At 38.1% G+C, this 17823-nt stretch overlaps 1 protein-coding gene and 1 long non-coding RNA gene across 3 annotated transcripts in view; both read right to left on the bottom strand.

Moving 5' to 3' along the window:
• DMD (dystrophin) overlaps nt 1-17823 on the bottom strand; it is a 1241121-nt gene that overhangs the window by 1199474 nt on the left and 23824 nt on the right. The gene's annotated exons all lie outside the window — the stretch shown is intronic.
• Nucleotides 2575-11567, bottom strand: LOC308176690. The gene is made up of 3 exons (XR_013938496.1): nt 11465-11567; nt 11009-11053; nt 2575-8714 (listed from the first exon to the last, which is right to left on the bottom strand). It is a non-coding gene; the product is annotated as an uncharacterized lncRNA (long non-coding RNA).

Below are 17823 nucleotides of genomic sequence, written 5' to 3'. Positions count from 1 at the left end.
AAGGAGACATTTTAAATTGATGAAGGAAATCTTTTTATACAAGCTATAATTAATCTGTGAAAATCACTTCCACAAACTAGAAAGCCTCACAGCTTACAAAAATATGGATAATGGAAGCATCTATTTACATCTAAGAGGATAAGTAAAATGAACTGACCATAAGCAAAATGAACTGATGGGAGCTATAAGGGGGGTTAAAGTTGTGGGTTTTTTTTGTTTTTAAAGAGCAACTTATTCCATCCTCGTTAAGCAAAATAATTGTTACATTCCTCTTGTAGCACTCTTACTAGTTATCACTGAGAAATAGCTACTTGACTACATAGGTAATTGTTCTGAGTTGAACTAACACTTCAGTGCACTTGTGCACAAAAATGACAGTGCCAGACTCTTCTTGGTAGTGTCCAGTGACAAGGTAAGAGGTATAAACTGAAATACAGAAGATTCAACAAACTTCAGAATTTTCTTTTTTTTTTTAAACAGTGAAGATAATCAAACACTGGAGCAGGTTGCCCAGAGAAGCTGTGAAGTGTCTGCATTTGGAGAGATTCCAAACCTGACTGGACACAGCCCTGAGCAAACCGACCTTGCTCCAAGCAAGGGGTTCAACCAGACGGTCTCCAGAGGTCTGTGATTGATTTAATTATAACAGAGCACACGGAGCCATTCAAGGGTATTAAAGCAATACTAGAAGTTGCTGTATGCTATAAAAAAGGAGAAAAGCATGAGTCTTCTAACTGGGTAGGAGCCCAAATCAGAAGGAATCATGTGTTTCCCCTCTAAAAAGGGAATCTTGCTTTGCAGGTCCTGAGAACCTCCACAGTTACCTCATCTGTGACTCAGGTGTAAGTTGAGGGGTTGATTTAAGTAGATTTTCCATAAGTGAAAAGGAAATAAATAAAGCAATTAAAACTTCATTAAAAATTCAGAAGAGTTTTTTAATCCATACTTATATGTATCTAGTAGTTGGATAATCAGTCCTAAGTCAGACTGCTTTGATTTCAGGTCAGGATACATTGATTAAAGCTCTCTAGGGCAAGAGCAAAGATTTTCATCTCTTGAGCTCCACAGATGACTACCTGCTTTATTGCAAAACAAACCAGTGAATTGCCTTTTGCTTTTCTGTATTTCTGGTTGCCCCAGCATAGGGGAGAGACCAAACATCTTTCTGCCATGTACCATGGAGCTCAGGAAAACAGCCACTTAACTCTTCCCAGATCACAGCTGACCACATAGCAAACACAACAGGAAAAAAAACATTAATTTGACATGTCTTCTCCAAACAAATTAGTGTGTTTTTAAACTAAATAAATCATGCTTTGCTGATGTTGTTAGAAAAGGCCTTAGCTGTAGGCACTGGAACTAATTCCAGTCAGATCACTAATACTACTGAAGATTAAGGTCTTACTCAAGTCTTTGCAGAAGTACAGCTACAAAAAAAATAACAGAACACTAGGTCCTACTAACACTTAAATACTCTGAGAATTAAGATGCATACATTTAAAAAATACTACTTCATTTTGAAATTACAATAGCTACTTTCTGAACCATGATTTAATTAAGCATTTTAAAAGCAATTTGTTTCACTAGATATTTTGAAGCAAGTAGGTAACGTTGTTTTGTTTTGATATCTTTCTGCTACATTTCTTTACATTAAGGTATCTTATCACAGCTCCCTATAATTAAGGAAAATAGGAAACAGCACAATAAAAACTACTTTCTCCTCACTCATGTCACCACTAATCAAAATATAAACTTATTTTTCCTTTACTTATATTTGGGCAAGGAAATAAAGTTAAAGTGATTTGGGGAATTCCTAGGACTTTGAGAGATTTCCAGAATATCCTTGGCAGGCAAGATCAATTCTAGATTCAAAGAGGAGAAAGTAGTCTTTTTTTTGTTTGTTTTTTACTGAAAAAAGAGAAAGCCAAATTTCAAAAACCATATTTGAGAAAATGGCAGGAATGCATTTGCCAGGCTTTCAGCACCTTCAGACTTTGGCTTTAAAGTGGTCTGGCTCAAGACCATTACAACAACAGCATTCTTAAAGCAGTGCTTAATTGATTAGGATACACAGGCGAATAAAGGCAAACAATCAGATCAATTTAAACACCTAGCTAAAACTTTGTTACTGTAACAGGCTGAACATTAATGCATCACCAGTGCTATGAGGTGAGAGTATATGACCGATATGTGACTCAACCACAGGAAATCCATTAGGTATGTTTCCCTCACTGAAATATAATCTCTTGAGAAAAAGAGCAAGTCACTCAAGTTCAAGCTTCAATGATTTCAGATTTCCTTTTCACACCAGTCAAGGTAATCTACCAACAAAATCCTAGGTCTAGTTCTGAGAAACTATTCTTTTGACCTTTGTATTTAGCTAGTACTTCAGCTATTTCCTTACCTGCCAGGCAGGGGATCTAGGCACAGAGATAGATGACTCTAGAAATATTTGCCAATACCTTACTGAATGTCCTGCCATTCAGCTCCACATCTTCATACAAAATAGAAGAAATTAAGAGAAGGAGTAAGCAAATGCCTGTCCAGATTTTCCTGTGGAAGTGATGGCTATATACTCAGGGAGATTGTTGGACACATGGGAGAATTAACAGGGTGGTGGGTTGATATTTAAGTTTACCCATATGATCAAAAAACAAATGACCCCTGCCCCAACCCAACAGAATGCATATCTAGGAAGCTATTTCTCTTATATTTCTTTATGTAACTTCTGCTGTACAATCACATAACTAAAAAATTATAAAATTGGAAAGTATACTTAAATTCAAACATGTTTGTAAGTGGTGGGATATTCTAGGATATTGCTGCCTTGATCTGTGGGCTACTTTTCGCATGCTGTCCTTCTTATCCTTCCATGCATAGTCAGGCAACACACTAAATTCCTCACTCAGGATGAAGGGACGTTAAAAAAAATCAAGCTAACAGTTATCACAGAAAGGACTTCGAAATGAGTTCCAAAGGAATTTACTACCAAACACTTTCATTGGAGTGAAAAGAATTTAAATATTTCACTGTTAGCAGCTTCACTAACAGCAGCTATTCCCCCAATTCACAGAAACAGCTGTCTCATTTAACCATAAAGAACATTATAGAATCATCCAGGTTGATGACCTCAAAGGTATCTTCCAAGTCCAACCACCAACCTTACCTACCAAGTCCCATCACTAAATCATGTCCCTTAGTGCCATGTCCACACATCATTTAAATAACTCCAAGGATGGGGACTCCACCACTTCCCTAGGTAGCCTGCTCCAATGTTTCACAACCTTCTCTTTAAATAAAGATGATAAATAAAAGCTTTCTGATCTCCAGTCTAAACCTCTCCTGGCACAACTTGAGGCTGTTTCCTTATGTTTTCCTCATGTCTTATCGCTTGTCACCTGAGAGACCCTCCTTGCTGACACTTCCTTTCAGGTAGCTGTAGAGAGCAATGAGGTCTGCTCAGGCTTCTTTACTCTGAAGGAAACAACCCCAGTTCCCCCAGGCACTCCTCATATGTTTTGTTTTCTAGCCCCTCCATCAGCTTCAGTGCTCTTCTCTAAAGATATTCTAGCAACTCAATACCCTTCTTGTACTGAGGAGCGTAAAATGAAACAGTATTCTAGATGTAGTCTTACCAGTGCTGCATACAAGAGGACAATCCCTTTCCTACTCCCGCTGGCCACACTATTTCTGATGCCAGCCAGGATGCCACTGGCCATCTTGGCCACCTGAACACACTGCTGGCTTATGTTCAGCCAGCTGTCGACCAGCACCCCCAGATCCTTTTCTGGGGGACAACTTTCCATCTGCTCTTCCCCAAGCCTATACCAATGACTCTTCCTCTTTATCCACCTCCATTTAAAGCAAAGAAGTTGGGTGCACAGTTCAAATAGAAAAAGCATGCAGAATGAAGCTAAAGACCTTGTTGGGTATTGCAGTTTAACGGCAGCAACACCCACAATTGCACCCCAGACTATTACATCAGTCATTTATAACCAGACATTAAAACTATTTGCTTTTCCATGTGTTGTGCTTTCCTTTCCTAGTGGCCACAAAAAGAAAGCAGTACTCCAGAACAGCTTGCTAAGATGACTGGGAAAGGAAGGTTGATACCTTCTTTTAATGCTATTCTCCTTCCCTCTTAAAGAAAGGGAGTCATCATGAAAGATTATGTCAGGTTATGTATTTTTAATGTTAGAAGCAGTATGAAATCCCTTAATTTTATAGGCAATATGGCAATACTCTAAGCTGTAAGACTGTCAGACAAATGTGTTCCCATATTATACAACTAAAATTAAAGGGAATGTGTCTTTCAACAGCAGTGAAGTTACTTATTAAGAAGAAAAGTGCTAACTGAAGTATCATTTTCTCCATCCAAGCAAGAAACAGTATGTTAACTTCCTTGGATAACAACATTGATAATTGACTTTAGAAAAAAAGCATTAATTTTTCAATAGCAATTTAATGTGAGGCCTTGAGAATGAGCAAAAACTTTGTTACTTTGAAGAGCATTTTCAGGAGGGTGTAGCTGTGTTTTTTTATGCTATTTTGGGACAACAGCTAGAGTTGCTTCAATTCAGTTTTTCTACATATAGTTTTGAGCAGTAGTTTAACGGTTCGCTCCCCAGAGATTCTTTGCCAAGTTTTCAGAAAACTGAAAGGAACAATACATAGATTTAATAGATTTAAATATTACTTTATTATAACTTTGAGGAAGAAAGGATGAAGCACTGGGACAGAGAAGCAGCATCATATTTCTAGAGTAAGCCATTCAATATTTGTCAGTATAACAAGTGAGGAATGAGTAAAAGTGAATCCTTAAGACCATAAAGCCTTATCTAAATTGCATAAATATTGAAGTAAAAGGATAGTATATTTCTCATGCCCCTTTTTCAAAATATAAAATCAGCATCACCATTTTTAGTTAGAGCTCAGATTTGAGAGTGACACAATGCTTATCAGTCTCATTTGCATTTTGTCAATGTATTTGACCACCCTAGATTCAAGGATACCGATGAAGTGACTTCATCAGTAGTGACAGGATTTGACAGGCGGCCACATTTCTTCCAGATGACCCCTTTTTGCTGTTCAAAAAAATACAATTTATCACTGCTTTCACCTATTTACATAATTTTATTTTGACCTGATTTTTAAGTAAGAGCTAGATTATTTTGGAGTTTGAGCTATTAACTATTAGAATTTGTTCTGCATAGCTGTACTCAACTTTAAGTGCCCAGGTTAATGTTTAAGTTGCATTTGGTATTGCTTAACAATAAAGACATTCTCTTCTCATACCACACTAAACTCGAGGACAAGGCAGAGCATCCTAAAAAGCATGTACTTCTGCCAAACAATCACTTTTACCAAATGAATGAAACCTGATATGCAGGATAATCAGTTATTCTTATGGGACAATGCTAGCCAGACATAACAGAACAAGAAGCAACACACTTCTCAATTTGCAATCTGTTACCATAATATGGATGCATTATGAATGGGCTATAGCTTTACAAGATTGCATATTACTTATTCATTAGACCAAAGGGGATATTCATAAAAGCCGTCAATGCTCTGTGAAAGCTGCTTTTCTTTTTGCGCTATCATGCTAAATAGAAAAAAAAGCAAGTGTCAGTTCATGGCAAATTCAGCTAGTTAACACTTGCTTTTTAAAAGAAGTTTCATACTATGCAGTGCTACTAATTTTGCTGTAGAATTTCAAAGAAGAGCCCAAGTTTAATTTTATTTTTCTAGTTTTTGTCATTTCTAATTAGGTAAAATGCCTTATGCTAACAAGATTGTTAAAAATGGGTCCCAAGAAGTGGGACTTATGCCCTAAAACATGCCACAGGAACAAAGACTTGTAGCTAGCCATCCTTTATGCAGTTACCATCTCAGAGGCACTTAAGCCAAGAAATCTACAGCTCAGAGTTGCTCTAAGCTTTCATTCCTTTCCCACAGAACAGCATTTAGATGCTTTTGCTTAATGAATTGCTTTAGGTTGGAAAAGACAGAGTGGATTATGTTATTTATTGTACTTTCCTATGTACTTTCCTATGCAGAATATACTTACTGATCATACAAATCTTAGCATTCATCTCCAAGGCATTTCTTAGTGTTCTTTGCACATTCCAGAACACATTTTCCTAGGTCCTTGTGCTAAATTATATCAACGAATTATTTTTGTCAGAGGGTCTATTTTATTTTCCCAAATGCACAGAAGTTGAGCGCATGAGTTTGGTGACTAGGAAAAGTACAATCCCTCCAGAATTACACTTGACATTTCCAAAATACATAAAACATGCTGGAATAGGCTATCATATTAAACTCTACTACAGCATTAACAGTATAAGTTACTTTCAAGTTAAAAAAAGCTTTTGTAAGCAACAGTAATCAGGTTTGTTACCGGAAACAATCATTTTATTGTGCTGTATGTTCATAGAAGCCTCAACCTTTGTTTTTAAAGGTCATAACACTTTAGCATGAAGAACAGAGCAGCACATTTTCAATGTACAAGTTTTGTAGACCCACCACAGAGCCAAAACATATTGGAAGTCATGACCGGCTGTACAAGGCTATCAGTTTATCTTAGACAAGAATTACAGATCATTGTGAAACAGTTTTACAAAAGAACTTCTGGCAAAGTTATTAATTGAAACATTTAGATGTTAGATTGATCTCTATAAAGCTGTTAGCAATAGATTCCAAAATAATACTTATTCATTCAACTTGGACAGCTCTGAAGTCATTTCCTTAATTTCAGCAAAAAACAAGCAAAGCCCCTAGCACATTGTACAGAAAAGCTGAAAACCAAATGCACCAGTGCTCAGGATGGAAGAATCAGGACATGCAATTACCAAACTATATAAGTTGTTGCATAGTTCTGTATCTGTGTTAATGCTACAATACAAGCACCAAATAGAGAGTAGGATACTACAGGGATAATAGTTAAAAAAATAAGCATTTCCAAGTTCTACACATTCCATCTGAAAAACACTAACTAAAGTCTGTCACCAGGAACCTTAAAAGCATCAAAACATTTTCTGTAATAACCACTACACACTAGAAATCTTCAGAAGAAAAAGAATATTCTTTAAGTAAAAGTAAGGAAAGGAAGCATGTTAAAAGAAATCAAAATTCTGTTCGTGCAAACTGAAGAGGTTGGACAAGTGCTGTTTCACATTATACAAGCCTTCTCCAGGCTCAGCTTGCTAATTACATTAGACTGAGCATGTCTAATATACTGAGAGAATTAGGATTTGGACACAGGAAAAAAAACTTGTATTTCCCTTCTCTTCAAATGTGCATCATACTGCAGGCTTTGCTACAAAACCTTATGGAAGGAATAGAAAGCCTCAGCTGCCTCCTTCCCACACCGGACCAACCTCCACCTCCCACCACACAGGATACTGCAAACATTTACCATCCTCCTGCATAGCAGCCATACCATCCCTAGGAAGGACAAGCTTCATCTGGGATAGGAGGTGAGCAATTAAAAAAAGAACAAATCAATAGGTAAAAACAAGGGTATTAATACATAGAGCACAGCTGTTCTGGGTAAGAACTCCCCTCCCTCCCAGGAGGGTGTAAACATTTGACATTAAGCACACAGATCAGGATTAGAATTCCATTGTTGTACAGGTAAGTATGAAATATTCTTGAAATGCAATAGGTAACAAATCACAACATCACAAGTGCAGGTACCCTCTGCTAGAAAACATGCAAAACCCTCCCCTGTTCTTCTGTCTGGTTCCACCTACCCTCACACTTGTCAACATGAAAGTTTTTAAATATAAGCAGTATATTTTAAAGAAGGAACTAATCCAACATGATGTCAAAAGATATAATTAAGGAAAGGAAAAGCAGGCAGTGTTGCTAGACACAATTAAGGAAACTAATCAACAGGCTATTCTTGAGTTCCTTTCCCGTACTTCACATTATTCAAATTATAATGTTTCTCCATTTGCATTAGAAGCTGTAATACCCAATATAACAGATCTAGCCAGTTTCATTTAGTTGTTTTGTTGTTGTTTTTAAACTGAGTTGTTTTCTGCTACTTAGTTTCACCTCATGCTTCCGGTTTCACTTCAGTAAAATCAAGATCTGCATTTAAAAAAGTGAAACAAGCCAAGCAATTGAAGTATTACAGAAAGGGAAACAAGCCATGGGCCCAAATATGAAGAACCATCTAAACCAATGCATGGTTAGGAGCACATTCCCCAAATGACTCTGGGTTCCTCTCCCCCAAAGTCACTAGTGAGGAACAGAAGAACACAGAGCATGCAAGCACCTGGTTCATTAACTCAGGGTAAAAGCACAGGTCTCATTCAATATGAAACCTGTAACTCCCATCCTTTTATAAATGCCAGAGAATATCTACAAACATTCATTGCAGGTTCCTTTATCAACAGTTACATCTGTAATAGCTTGTATTACTGGTACCGACGAAAATAGATTTTTTTTTCCAGGTAAGACTATGGAAGTAAAAGTTAGTCTCATGACAAATAAAACAATCCACTTTATGGAAAAAATCAATTTGCTTTGATATAAAACTGAATATACAACATTACTTTGGAGATTTCATTGAGGAATTCAAGGATAATTTTAATCCTTCCAGATGCTGCACCACATTCTCAAATCTATGTACACTGTAGTACTGACATGAGCTTTTACTTTTTTTTCCTCTTCCCTTCATACATTCCTTAGTTTAAGATGCTCTGAAATTAAGTTCATTCAATAAGTCTTATTTCAAGGTTTCATAGCAGAAACAGAATATTTTGTCAAAAATGGTGGGCTTTTTTTTTGCTTAAATATGAAGAGAAAGGTTTGAGACATGAGTCAGCCAAACAACTGTTCAACTAAAAAAAATCTGGCCTACCAGAAGTAAAATGGTACACTTTTAGAACATAATCAAACAGATTTGTAAGATGATTGCTATTTTGGGATGCAAAGTCAGTTTTAATTAGAATGCCCTAAATTTAGGACCTCAAATTACAGACAGTTTTGTGGTCCTCTTCCCAATAGATTTTCAGCACTTGTCTCTTTTCAAATACACTAATATCTGTGCCCTGTAACGTACATGGAAATTTAGCTGACCTCTTTTTAAATTGTGATGAAATTGCCTCATCAAGATTGAAAGAGCCCTCACCTCTTCTAAAGCAGTTTAGTCACTAAATATAGCTTTTGAACCTTAATTCCTCCATTTTAAATTAAATCTGCTAAATTAACACAGCATGTCTATGCAAACACTTCGGTAATGATGGTGTGGAAGAGATATGTTGACTTTCAATTCAAAAGTCATCCCAAGCAGACTCCCTGAACTACAGGGTATCCATGGATACCCGAGCCCACCATCTCCCTCCCTCCTTAAGCAAACTCTTGAAAGTTGCATCTTGCTTGATTAACAAAGCCTCACAAGCCATATTACCGTGACAGAGGAAAACTTGCAACTAAGACTTGAAATTTAAGTTATGGGCACACTGCACTGCAAGCTGTCTTTGCTGCTTAAAGCAGCAATGAATTGCTGGTTTAAGTGCAGGAAAAGCTAGTTTTGAAGGTAGATAAAGGTGGCTTGCAAATACACTTGTCTCCAGAATTAATGATAAGAACTGTAGTAACAGATGAGAATCAAAGGAAGCAATGGTAAAGCAAAGACTACTGGTGTCCTTCAGCATAACAGCTGCATTACACTTCAGAAGAAAGAGGCAGGAATATACTATCAGCTTGAGAACAGTTTTCCATATGGAGACAGTAGAACTTTGCATGTGATACCTTAAAGGATCACAATTTGGGAAGAGACTGATTTTAAAGAATTAAATCTTGACAGATACAAATGCATCTCAGTTCAGAAGAACAAAAATGAATAATTTTAATAAAAATAGAATGCCTCTTAACAGAAGTAAAATCGGTCCTGTCATTAACTGCACAAGTAAACCGCAAATCCAAGTTGCATTCGGCATTACTTTTTCTACCATGAAAATTGACAGGAAATTTCTCCAAGCCTTGACTGACAATTTGAATAGTTCTATTTTTGTCAGCCTCTGACTCATCTCAAATGTTCTCCTAGGAAGAGTCACTAAGTTGAAAGTAACCACTCCAGCTTAGAAATAGATCATGAGATAACTCTTACAAAAGTCTCTAGAGCAGTATTATGCATAACAGCTCTATAACGCCTGGATCTAAACTTGAGTATAGATTAGGTTAAAGATGAAGAAACTCTGTAGATTACCTATTGTTGTGGTTTAACCCGGCTGGCAGCTAAACACCACACAGCCGTTCGCTCACCCTCCCCCCTCCCTCTCTGGGATGGGGGAGAGAAACGGGAAAGTGAAGCCGGTGAGTTGAGATAAAGACAGTTTATTAAGACAGGAATATAATAATAACAATAATAGTAATAATAGTGATAATGGTAATAGTATTAACAATAATAATGTGTAAGAAAACAAGTGATGCACAATGCAATTGCTCACCACCCGCTGACCGATGCCCAGCCTATTCCCGAGCAGCCGGCCCCCCCACCCCGGCCAGCCACCCCTATATATTGTTTAGCATGACGTCAGATGGTATGGAATACCCCTTTGGCCAGTTTGGGTCAGCTGTCCTGGGTCTGTCCCCTCCCAGCTCCTGCTGCACCCCCAGCCTGCTCGCTGGCAGGACAGAGCAAGAAGCCGAAAAGTCCTTGGCCTGGTGTAAGCACTGCTCTGCAACAATTAAAACATCAGCATCTTATCAGCGCTCTTCTCATCCTAATCCAGAACATAGCACCCTACCAGCTACTATGAGGGAAAATTAACTCTGTCCTAACTGGAACCAGGACACCTATATTCACCACTCAGAGGTAACTTTATTTGCTCTCCTTGAGAATGCCTACTCACTAACTACAATACCAGTTCAAGCTTGGGATATACTTGTGAATGCACAAGTATATGAATGCACATTCACTTCTCATTATGTTGATCTCCTAGCAACTGAATCATTGAAGCCTTAACAAATCCAACATACTTCTTTTTACCTTGTCACATTAGGAAGACTTCTCTCCTGCTGATTTCCAAGGTACCTAAAAAGAAACAGCTCTTGGGAATCAGTCTTTGAATTAATACCTTCAGTCAGGTTAACAGAGGTAGCACCACCCTCCCCTGTTGGGTTTCTATTGCTAAGAGGATTAATGTCCTGCCAGGTAAAGACTCTACCATACAACATACATGGTGTATTCTCACCCCAGGGAGAACAGAATGCTACTCCCAACCCTCTACATATGCAAAAAAAAATCAAGGGTGTTTTGGGTTACTTTCTTTAAAATCAGAACAACCAAGTCATGAGATTTGTGATTTGTAAGGACAAGTATTTTAGGATTACAAGTATTTTAGGATTACAACCAGTGACAGCTCCCATACTACAGTTATGAGATCCCATGAATACTGGATAACATATATTAAATATATTACTTACAATATATTACATATATTACCTGAAGACAGACCGTGCATATCAGCTGATTCACACAGATGGTTTTCCATTGATACTGATTACTATCCTTGAGATTAGTAGTCTAGTAAGAACATAGCTTTCCCTGTGTTTGAAGATATACAACAGACTTTCAAATATAGCAAGAAAAATATTTGAGTTTAGAAGTTCTGGAATAAGCAATTAATGTTTTCTCTTAAAACTTGTAACTAGACTGTTTTACTGCTCCAGTAAAAGACTGAAGATAGCAAAATATCATTAGGAAAATAAATGGACTAAAATTCATGTAATAATGGAAAAAATAAATGCATTGTACTTGCTATCATTATTACAGTTTTCTACAATATTCTCAGTCAGGCAAAAATATTACATTAAATTACATTACAAAATCTTTCAGATTTTCTATTTGGATTATGAAGAGAAAATTTAAATATTTAAAGCCTATTAAAAAAACAAACATACGTAATGTAACTAGTTCATTTTGGACTCCCCGCATTTTAGACAGCACTGGTAGAGTTACTGCTGTTGATTTAGAAGAATGCAGCCAAAGCAAACAGCTCTACCAGGACAAACAGCGACTGAGACTGATAAAACCAAAAAGCTGCACTCTGCTGGGACTGCTTTTTATGTCTTCAAGAACTCCTGGCAGAGGATCAGTGCTTTTTTCTTCCTGACTTTCCTAGATTTAATGAGAATGACCAGGACTGCATTTTGTTGTTGGTTTTTTTTTTTGGTCTGTTTTTAAATTGACCAAAACTATGAATTAAACACAAGTTCGCTGTTACGGGTTCAGTGCACCAGTACAGAGATACTTGCGCTAGGCATACATGCAATCCTATTTGAAGGCTACACAAACACTGAACCTTATGAATAAGTGTCTCGCTGTTCTAGAACAAATGCATAAATTGACTACAAAGATTTTTTTCCCCCTCCTTGTGTACAGAGAATAAAGTTTTTTTTATTTATTTATAAGAAGCTTAGGGTAACATATTCCATTCCCGGTGTTAGTATTGATTTGAGAAAAGAGACTTAGCCACATTATTTGTAATCAGATGAACATCCAACAGTTAAGGAATACAATCCCAGTGCACTAAGTACTTTGCAAATATTTAGCAAGGAACATTGTTTACAGCCGAATGGGGCAAACTGAAAGATAGAAGGGGGCTAATGCATACTTTGTGGGGATACACTTCTCTTAAGTGCTCAGGTGGGTCTAAGTACTTAAGTCCTGATAACATGTAGGCCTCAGAGCCCAGAAAGAGATAGTATACCACTTAGGTCCAGAGGAGCTGCAAGGAATCCTTAAGACACCAGATACATTTCCTGATGTGCTAAGAGCATGCAGGCTTTGTTTTCTCATTTGTCACCACTGAACAGTTGGATATTAGCTGCAGCTGCTACTGGCTTTTTACTATGGGAGGGAGACATGAGGGAGATGCAGTGATGTAGTGGTTTTGCATTTTTTTTTCCTCCCCCCTCCACAACTCCCCACCATTGCTGCCACTCATCTCTCTCAAGGTCAGAGAGGATGTCTGTTTGATTAAGAGCATGAAATTATAGAAAGTTTGTGATTTCACAGTATAGGGTGATTAACTATTTTTTCCCTTGAAAACATTAACAAAGTACATGAAGCCTGCATGGTGGGCAGAGCCCTGAGAATAAAGCTGCCGATGTTAAGAGCCAGCTTACCACATTGTACTTCACCTATGATTTTCACAGATACTAGGCAAAGTTTTAGAGAGAGTAGTGGGGTTTGGGGAGTATTACTGTTTTAAAGCAAAGAGCATGTTCCCCCTTCTCTAAAGGGGGTAACGTTTTTGAAATTTAGGCAACTGAGGTATAGGGAGAAGACCGCAAACAAGAGCAAGGGAAAAGAAGGAATTCTGTAGGAACTGGGCACAGAAATGGAGAGTAGAAAATACACAGACTCTGGATTTGCTCTGGTAGTAACAAGCAACAACTGTCCTGGCCATCTGAGAGGATAAGACAGCCACTCATAAGCAACTTCTTGCTCTCCCCATTGCTTCCATTCTTCCCTCTGCTTCCCAGTCTCCCCCAGCAAAGCTTTGTAAGTCTCTGGAAACAGTGGAGCCATCTCTCTACCTTTTCCATAGCCAACCCTGCCCACAAGTGCTTATTCTTGCACACACTTCTGCGAGAACTCTTGCTGCAGTTAAAATAAAAAAGGTGCCAAATATAAAAATACAAATGGGAGTTTTAGCTAGACACCACAGTTGATAGCAGGGATTCTCACAAAAGTGGGAGAAATGAGAGGAAAGAGTGGAAGAAGCTGGACTAAAATAAGGAAAAAAGAGGAAATCCATCTCAGCTGCCAGCCAGCTACATACTACAAGATGAACTCTGGCATTTCTGGATATACCGCAAGGCACTTCCTTTGAAAGTAAATTGGTTCCAAAATCCTGAAAATCCCACTGCTGTTATGAACAGATGAGGTAACTTTTAAGCTACACCTGTAATACAGTTGTGTTTGTAACCATAAACAAACAGGCTCAAACAGGGATAAATAAAGATGCTGAATTTCAGCACAGCACACTGTGGACAAATAGAAGAAAGCTGAAAGAAACACATATAAGGATAAAGCAATACAGCAAAAGCTACAGAAAGGAAATTGAAATTGTTCAGAGATAAATTCAACTATGCCTCTGGCAAGTATTCTAGCAAAGGAGGTAGTAACACTGGGAAAAGTCCAACGTAGATAAACAGATAAGTGCAGAAAACAATCAAATATAAGGCACAGACATAAGCATGGCATAACAATAATGGGTATACAAGAAAAATACACAATAAAGAGACTGAAAAGCAACAGCTGAGAAGGTAGATCACAAAAGTACTTTGCAAAAGTACTTTGAAAATCTGTTCTGAAGACATGTTGGGCAAAGTACTTGAAGTACAGCAAGTTGGTAAGAGGATGCACGAATGGAAGGTTTGAGATGACAAACACAGCTTTGGCAGAAGAGGTAGAAACAGTTATTCCCCCTCTTGAAAAGGATGACTGCAGCATCTACTTGGGTCTTCATACTCCTTGTATCTCTATCCATCCGAGTTTCACTGGGGCGTGTAGATTGAGGAGTATGAAATATTCCAACACAACTCACTTCTAGAGGCTTCCTTTCAATTCATTACATTGTGAGAGTACACACACCCCTTACTGAATGACAAGCTCCAATAATCAAAATGTTGAACCGTATTTTCGACATTTACCAGAAGTATTTTTGGACTATTTCTGGAAAGGACAATATAATTAGTTCTGGACATAATTTAATCCTGCCCAGATAATGATAATGTCATGGTAATGACCTTCAGAGTCATAGCTGTCGGCTCTCCAGCGATATCACTGCTTTGCCACTGGCTTGCCCTCCCCCACTTTCACTTTCAGTGAAATCCACCTCTAGAGCTGCATATATTGTCCTAGAGACATGATACTGCATGCAGTTACTGGGCTTGCTTTTTATTGTATTATTCCATTGCTTATTTGGGCCAAAATCTTTGAAGTTTTCTTTAGAAGTGATGCTTCCAATAGTCCAAACAAGTCACTTCAAGTAAACATATGTTAGTACCATTTTTATAAATCTCAGATTACAAAAGCAAAAGAGGAGAGACAGCACATTTAGGTTAAAACCTATAATAAAATTAAAGTTGTACATCTCTGTAAACATTCCGTTTTCTTCAGATCAATGTGATGCTTACCAGGGTGACTCACGGTATTCCCCTCGACCTCAGCATTAGCAACAGAGGATTAGCAGCATGTTTTGAAGAATCCGATACATGGCATCCACCAAGGGCAAAAGGGAGAACATTTATTTGGTGGCAAGTGACTCTGAGAATTACATGTGGCAGAACAATTGCTGAGCAGCACACTGGGTATATCCTAATTTCCTGAAGATACTAAATAGTTTATTTGAAGATCACTGCTTCCTTTCCATCTTTGTAAGTATTCTGAAACATACAATTCAGCTGCCTGAAAACCCAGAGCTTGTATCTCCAAGTTAAAAACTGCTAACACCCAGGGCCTTGCAAAGATTTGGATCTGTATTCGAAGGCATGCCATAGGAAGGCTTCTGAATCTTAACAGTTTCTTTAGCTCCGAAGAAGAGTAAGTAATATCTGAACTAACATACAAAATTCAATTTCAAATCTTCCTGAAACACTCACTCTCTGTTCAGGCAGGCAGCTTTGAAATCTACTTGTTGGAGCATCTATTGAAAAACAGTTGTAGACAAGCAACACACATGACATTAAAGCTAGTATTTGAAATTCTCCCTCCCTCCCCCAAAGTTGGCTAGGTGCTCTGTGTGCCTGTTAATGCTCTAGCCTGCCTGTCTTAACAGGCAGACTAGGATGGGTGGCTTTCATTGCTGTCCAAAATAATTAGGAAAGCGCATATTCTGCCCTGTCCCAGATAGCTGACATTTCCTTTGAGCTGTCACCACTCCAGTGCTTCTTAAAAGCTTACTGCTGTATGCCTCCATGGCAGATGCTCATAACATGGAAGTTGCTATTATTTTTGAAAAGCTGTCTATAGGCTATAAGCAGCATGGCTCTAGTATTACCCTCCCCTTTTTAGCCTGCCATAAGAAGCAGTGTAGCTGCTGAAGAGCCTTACTCTTTCTCTACAGCAGCAGCACCTTCCCCAAATCAAACATGGAAGGAGACCCCACCTACCATCTCCATTTGAGGCAACAAATACCATTTTCATTGAAAATTAATCCTGGAATAATTTGAAAGAACTGCTGATAATTCATTTTTTGGCTTTCCAACAAATTTCTTTACTCCAACCCTGCTGAATCAGAAGCTGGGCATCTAAGAGCAAGTGAAGCTATTTGAAAGCCCCCTGGCTTATGCATAGGGCACCCTCTAATGAATTTGTGTTCTGGTGCAGCAGAGTAGGGTCCTGGCTGTATCTTACAGTCTGCTTCAGCATGTACTCAGCATGATTTAATGCTGGTTATCCACACAGTTTATACCTTTAGTGTTTTATCTGTAGGATGTTCTAATGGGTTTAGCTTTGTTGTCACACTGCCTAGAAAGCTCAGACTATAAACTTAATTAAATTGTTATTTACCAATGTGATCCTCTCTTGGGTTCACTAACAAAAGCATCTACCTATGAGAAGCTGATTAAAAAAAGCCAGAAAGCTAGATTTTGTTCCTACTTTTAAAGGAGAGGAGTTATCTAAAATGACAGTTCAGAAAGGCAGCAGGAAAGCAAGTACTCATCAGGAATTGATCCAAACCATTAAAGCCAATGAACTATATGCACAGATTTCAGAGGCATTTGCTTATGCTCAGAAATACATTAATACATGCCTCAAATGGAAATCAAGTATTCCAGAAGACAAGCAGAAAAAATAATGAAAATGCAGAGATACACTGAAGGGGACCACCCTTGGACAAGTCCTAGAGAGTTATGCACCATTCCTGGCAAGTATTCTCTTCTCCCAGAGGAAAGGGAGCTGGCTAAGAAAAGTTTCTACACATCCAGGAGAAGCAGGCAATGAGCTCACTTAGTGTTCATAAGATAGGATGCATCTCAGTGGTATTTAATAAAGGGGTAAAGCAGAAAACTGCAAGAAACACAGAAACAAAATGGAAATGAAAGCAGCTGGGGACAGGGTGTGTCAGCCTAAGCATCAGCAGCTCTGGCATCACACCCCCTCTGATCCACCCATCCAGGTGAACCAGCTCTCAGACAGCTCAGAGGTAATCAGTGACTTTTGTCTCTCCTGCTAGTTTTGTTGTTCTCAACCTCAATTTATACATTATGATTTTATAGTTCTATTAAAACAGTTCCCCCCCGCCCCTTTAACCTTTATACCACAAGCTGCCTGTCAGGTACATAGACATCCCTAGTACCAGTTAGTCCCAACTACAAGGGACTCCAGACTAGAGAATATGACTGTCACCATACAGGAAGACTTGCGTCTTCTCCACCCTAGAGAGTCCTCTGACATCCATTCCAGTAACAATTTATGTACATCATCCCTAAATTTGAGCACAGATTTCTCGTCTTCCGAGTTAAGCTTGAGAATCTTAAAGGTCTAAAGCAGGACCCAGCACTCTTTGAGCTGAACCCAAACTCAACATTTTATATCTTTAACCTATGATTTCTGGCATATTGCACAAAATATAGGTTAGTTTATGATGATGAAATACTTAAACTGAACAAATAATTACAAAGTGATGAGGAACAGGAACTCAGAAGGTAAGAACTGGGACAGATTTAAATTCAATATGTTCATTTAAGAGCAACATTCAAAAGTATTGAAAAAGTTACTAGAATTTCTAGTTATGAAATACAGGCAGTTTGGCAATATGCAGCAAGAGGTAGTCAACCATTATTATG

The sequence above is a fragment of the Anser brachyrhynchus genome (assembly GCF_964034855.1).
Source record: "Anser brachyrhynchus genome assembly, chromosome: 1".
Lineage (NCBI taxonomy): Eukaryota > Metazoa > Chordata > Aves > Anseriformes > Anatidae > Anser > Anser brachyrhynchus.
The sequence above is the reverse complement of the archived record's forward strand: the minus strand, read 5'-3'. Positions and strand labels throughout refer to the sequence as shown.